At 41.4% G+C, this 6,000-nt stretch overlaps 1 protein-coding gene across 5 annotated transcripts in view; it reads left to right on the top strand.

Annotated features, from left to right (window-relative positions):
* The first annotated feature begins 2,588 nt into the window (after positions 1 to 2,588).
* Positions 2,589 to 6,000, top strand: part of setd5 (SET domain containing 5) — a 30,484-nt gene continuing 27,072 nt past the window's right edge. For 3 of the 5 annotated variants that reach the window (XM_014338836.2, XM_042226623.1, XM_014338835.2), the window contains exon 1: positions 2,590 to 3,028. The gene's annotated coding sequence lies outside the window, so the exon portion shown is untranslated. Of the gene's footprint in view, positions 3,029 to 6,000 lie in introns of all 5 variants that reach the window. The other 2 variants (XM_014338834.2, XM_014338832.2) reach the window with 1 other exon arrangement.

Here is a 6,000-nt window from a genome sequence, read left to right as displayed (position 1 = left end):
GACCTAAAAAAAGTAACCTGCTAAGAATAGTCTCAGTAGAGAGTAGAGTCAGTATACACATGCTTAATCTGGCCACTTTCAGTGTATTTCCTGGTTAGCCAATATTGTAAATATGCTTATTCAAAGGGCCTTTTAATGCAGACACACACATTTATGTCATTAAAGTTAAAGCTTAATCAGATGTAGTACTTCTGGCGAGTCACTGTTCCTCAGTGAGGGTGATCTATTATCTAATATGTGAACACTCTTTTTGATGATGTAATGATTTTGTGTCTATATGCAACTTCTCACGAAGATCCCTGATCTAGAGAGTCACTAAAACCACTTATTGATAAACAACTATATTTTATATACACCTGCTTGTTAGGGCCATATTCTTAGAACCTGTGGTGTGCCATCATAAACAGTATGCACAGTTACTAGACATTGATGTTTTATTTTTTGTCTTCTTGCAAAGGAGGTAAAAAGTTAGATTTGGATTTTCTTGTTTGAGTTTGATGATAGAAGTTCTGTGAAGCCAAATTGTCATGTAATAAGTTTCTGCACATTAATATCAATACACAAAATTGTGAGCTGTCATGTTTCCATGTTGTCACTAAAATATATATATATATCTTGAGCAAGTCCCTTCTGTTCCGTTCTGAGCTTATTACTTAGGATCTTGTGTAACAACAATCATAGAGGGGGGCAAGTAGTGTCATGCATGCAGTATTAATATTTATTGAACAGACTGTTGTGATCCTATGGTTATGTCATTTTTAGTAATGTGTCCACACTTTGATAACACCTGTCTTATAAATGGATTTGTGTAAGTGCTTCAGATTATAAGGACAATTAAAAAAAACAACGACAACCTCCAAATGAAGTAACAAGGTGTGCATTGTGTTTTCACATTACAGAACCTCACGCAGAGACGGTGAGCAGATGAAAGATTTACTGAAGCTGTGGCAGTGGGGGAGGGTTGAACACAGCAGTGTTGCAGTGCATAGTTTGGACTGGGCCACATGACACTGCTTTTTCACGGCAGTACTGTTAAGTATGGCCACAGCCTGCCAACACAGTGCGGCTGGGAAACTTGGTCGTTTTCCATCTGTTAATAAGCTCAAGACCTGCTTTTAAAAACGATTTCAGTGTTCAAAGAGGGATATGTGAATGTTATCTCAAGTAATCAGATAAACATCAAACACTGCAACTGTGCTACGTACCTGTTCACCATAAACACATTTGTGTATTTAGGTAGATTGATACTAATTTGGAACCCTGGCTTTGACGTTTACTTTAACCCTTCAGATGTATTTGAACAAAACATAGTTCTTATGTCCAGTTTAGCCCAAAGTTGTACCTCTAAAGCACTTCTGGGCGTGGTATACTGCTCTAATCAGTCAAATATAACCAAAATAGAACTGTCAAATCCTTTTGACGTCGATTGTTTTTCTCGATTCTGTTATCTGAGTATCTAAGAGCTAACTTTATTATAGAAGCCCCAAAGTACAATGTACAAATTGTGTTATTCTTGCTGTCTAATCTCGTCGTTCGTCAGACCCTGCAACAAATGACGTTGGCATTTATCATCGTAGCCAATCCAAAGTCGCTCCTGAGTCTCATGACACGATAACAAACCAATGGCGTCATCGTGACTAGTTTGATTATAAATGTGGCAAAATTATCCGTCGTGTACTTGTATCTTTTGAAAATGTATCCCCTTAGATGATTTTGTATATCCAATGTGTGCAGTAGGCTGGGCGACAATGTTCGACAATGTTCGGCTGCGTCTCAGTGTTCTTCTGTATAAATGCTAAAATCACAGAAAAAGAAGGTGCTCATTTTTCGGATATAACTCCCGGGATTGGATTTATTGAGCAACGGCTAGCGTTGTTTTCGTTGTGACGGCCACTTTTTTCTGTACAAGTGTAGGAAGATACTGGTTTCGGCAGCGGGACAGAAGTAGGAGGGACCAGTAATAAGTGGATGCAACCCAGGAGTACTGGTCAAGTTCCCTGTCCAACCCCTCAGCAGACGCTACCAAAACGACACCTCATACTCCATTCATCTGACATATCGGTAGGTGGGGCTGACCCAGTGGGCTAACCCTGCCTTTGGTGTCCCTGGAACTGGGCCCCAGAGACCCCGTGTAGCTAACGCTTGCTACTATGTATTAGTACAAACACTCCTTCCACAGTAGATGAAAGTAACACACAAATAAAAAGTAATAATCCCACTAACGACTTAAAATAAATTCCACGGCATGTGAATTTAATAAAGAACAATTCCCGAAACTCTGAAGGTACAGATCCTCTGCTGGGTATCAAATTATCTCCCGATCCTGCCATTCACTCCTGCCTGTTCACCACCACTACACACATATAATGAAAGGAAATTTTCGCACCACTCCTCAAAGCAGTACCCGCCCTGTTTTACGTAGTAAAAGGAAAAAAATAATCGACGCTGCCTTTCGCCAATGACTTGCACGTATATCGCGTGCGTAACATGAGTGACATATTGGAATCGAATCACTGACGAGAGGCGGGAAACATCAGCAAGGGCCGCCCAAGGAGAGGGCCCCTGCACGGTCGCCAGGGAAACCCCGTGGCGTGGTTGTGTGTCAGTTTCGCTGGGACCCGCGGTCGATGCCGGCGAGGAGGGGGATGGGCGCCTCTGCGAATGTAAGGACCGAGACAGAATCAGAGCTCTGTATCACATACAGCAGCTTATGCCCCATTATAAATAGCGATTGTAAATATACAAGACACTAAAATAAACTGATGTATTTGCCGGGGAGCTAATATAGATACTCAATGGATGCAGTGCACGTGAACAGCACAGGGAATTTAACTTTCCGTCTATGCGTGGGAGACCCTGAGAAGTTTGTTTCCTAACCCTGGAGAGGGAGCCACTTATAAGGGCAAAGGATACAGGAGACTCCGAGGCCGATATACAGGCCTGATTGGAATCGATGTTGGGATGCTCTAAGGACTTCCTACTTTACATTATATTACCTCGTTTATACAAGTTTGGAATGCCTCTTTAGGTGAGTACTTAACATTTGTGTCAATTGGCTATATAGTTCTCGCTATATACGAGGGTTTGTAACTATAACCAACACACCAAATAACCATATTTTCCGTCTACCCACCTCAGCTACGAAGCTACATAACTTAGCTAGCTAAGTACCTAGCGCCTACTTCAATTTATTACAATAAGTTATTTCCAGAAGAGTAGTTTGCTTGGCTGGCTAAAAAGCCACCTTTATCGATGGTCTGCCTTACAGGGCTGCTCCGGGCTGTGTCTGGACTTCCGTGCCCTTTTCGTCGGCTCCTCGTGTTGTTTTTTTTATAGCTAGCTCGGTAGTCTGAGAATCCATCACACTACACTGTTAGTTTTGTTGAGCTCTAATGTTCGACCAGTATTTGAACTACGTACGTAAATCTGTTAGTAACATCATGTAAGTTAACACGAGTTTTACTCGTGTAGCATTTAGGCCATTCGAGGTCCCTTAATTATTTTTCTTATTATTTTATTGGTGTTAATGTGAAAGCTAAACGTGTCCCAGTTGGCTGTCGTTCTAACGTTACACGAGTACTTAAGTAAACTGTATTTTTCCACGAGAGAACTAATGTCGTTTTCAAACATTTATAAATAAACTTCAAGTTGTTTAAGTTTGAATACCAAGCCCCCGCAGTGGTTAACCTTACAAATTCAAAACATTAGTAACAGCACACTACACTTTTGCGTTTCTAGGCATGTTATTGTGTTAGTGTCAGATTAGAATAGAAATGCATTCTGTTTGTTGGGCTTAAAAGTTCAGAACCAGAGCGCACAGGAAAATGCAAACTTGTTTTACCTTAAGTCAAAAACGATTTGTTGCGTTGTTTATTGACAGCATTGTTTTAAATTGTTTCCATTGTTACCACGAAATTCTCAAAGTGTTTGAAAGTAAAGTCGTGAAATGGTTTGCCACTGATGTAAGCTCAGCGGCCAGCTGCTGCGTTGGAGAACGTTAGCGGAGGCAACAAATGCTAACCTAGCCTTTGAGCTAACTTTCTGAATGTTCTCCAGGCAATTGTGTCCTTATTTTGAACCAGTATTCTACAGCTCATGCACACGCAGAGAAGTCTTTGATGTGTATACACACGATGATGTGTTTGCAAGCCGAAATCCGGTGGATTTCTGCCCCGAGTTTTATGGAAAATACGGCGCTCACATCATGGTGGTGTTTGCTACATCATGTTAATGCATTTGTCTCATTCCTAGCTTCGCTCGGGTGTGTTGTTCATACTGAAAAAGCTCAGTTGTGCTTTGGCCATATATCTCTTGCCTCTTGTTTTCCCTCTGTGGATGTAGGTTCTAGCTCTAACAAACAGAAAACCAGAGTTGTTGGGTAGTGACTTGCTGTTCTTCACCTCCCCCAACCTACCAACCCCCAGTCTCCGTGGTGGCGGTTAAAAGAAATGGGTGGTATTTCAGAGAGGGGAGCGCTTGTTTCCTTTTTTAGCCTCCATTTTTTTAATTCCAGCGTGTGAGTAGCACTGTTGAAGTCTGACTGTAGCAATCACAACTTTTACTCAAGTTGAAGACTACTAAACGTCTCGTTACGTTTTAACACGTCGTACTTTGTGGTGTTTGACATTCCCAACCTTTTCTTGATTATGACACCGTATTTCGTTTTCACCTACACCTCCGTTGGGGTGAGAAGGAAAGAAGCTCTGGATTGTTATTCGATTTCGAAGTTTAGATTACAGTATCTCTATGCAAAGTAATAGCATAAAACAATACCTTTCCCTGTGTGGCTTATTTCATGATGAGCGTATTTCGGAATACAAACTGTTGCCCAGTTTGTTGCCAGAGTAGAGTTTCTCCTCTGAGTCGCACCACATAAGCTTGCATTGTGCGGAGCTGAAATTCGGCGCTGTGGACGCAGCAAGTAGAGAAGGGAGACAGTGCTTTTGCTTTGGTAGGACAGTTGAATCAAAACCACTGGACGTGAGATCTGTCTTGAATTCACAAGGGCTTTATTTTGTCTCATTTCCATTATTATTTTTTCATTTATTTTAGTTTTAAATTACTTATGTAACTGAATACTATACTATGAACCCAGATGGTAATCGTTAAGTTATTTGTTGTTTGGTTGCTCACCACTAAAAATCTACCTAATAAGGAGATTTGAGGCTACAAAACATATGTGGCTTCTTCTCCACTGAGCCCTCTTTTACCTAGCTTCATGAGTACAAAGGTTAAACGTGCCTTGCTGGGGGTTCAGCCAGAGTATTTGGATCGATCTGTATGACTATTGGAAGCCAGATCAGTTTTCCAAGGATTGTTTTGATCGGTTGCAACTAGCATTCTCTGAATATGTTTCCTGTCTTTTAATAGACAGAGTGAGCTGCAGTCTCTCTCTCTTCCCCCCCCCCATTTCTTATCTTGAACAAACAATACACTTACTAACAGAGACAGGGACATGGGAGAGAGTAAGAAATGCATCTAGTATTTAGGGCAGGGGCAAGTACATACAGCAGCAAATGTTACTTACTTGACCCACCACTCCAGGGAAGCTAAAACTGTACTGCTGGGTTGCTTGTTACTGCTCTGTCGGAAAGCCGTCTGCCATATTGGTTTTCCAGGCCTATCAGCTTTGCATATGTTTTAGCGAGAGGTGTGTGTTTTTGTGGTGGGGGTAGGGGTAGTTACATCAGTTAGGCTGTCTTTGAGAGCATAATAATCAGTACTTGTGTGTACATGTGAGTGGAAATGTCTGAGGGACATGGACCCTTCTTTCCCACTATGGGCCGCTGAAAATTTGGCAATATGAAGAATGTGCAGACAGACAAGGTTAGCTTGGCCCAGTTTTTGTGTTGGTGAGAAATGCTCCGCTTCACTTAATAATTTTCACCTAGCAATTTAAGACAAAGACATATAACTGCTTCATGACATGTCCTTGAAAGCATAATTGGCCCGAGTAGGCACTGTGGATCATGCAAAATCTTTAGAGGTTTTTAACTCTGG

This window comes from Haplochromis burtoni, unplaced genomic scaffold (assembly GCF_018398535.1).
Source record: "Haplochromis burtoni strain Fernald_Lab_line unplaced genomic scaffold, NCSU_Asbu1 Contig_221, whole genome shotgun sequence".
Taxonomy (NCBI): Eukaryota; Metazoa; Chordata; class Actinopteri; order Cichliformes; family Cichlidae; genus Haplochromis; species Haplochromis burtoni.
This window is presented reverse-complemented; position numbering and strand designations above follow the sequence as displayed.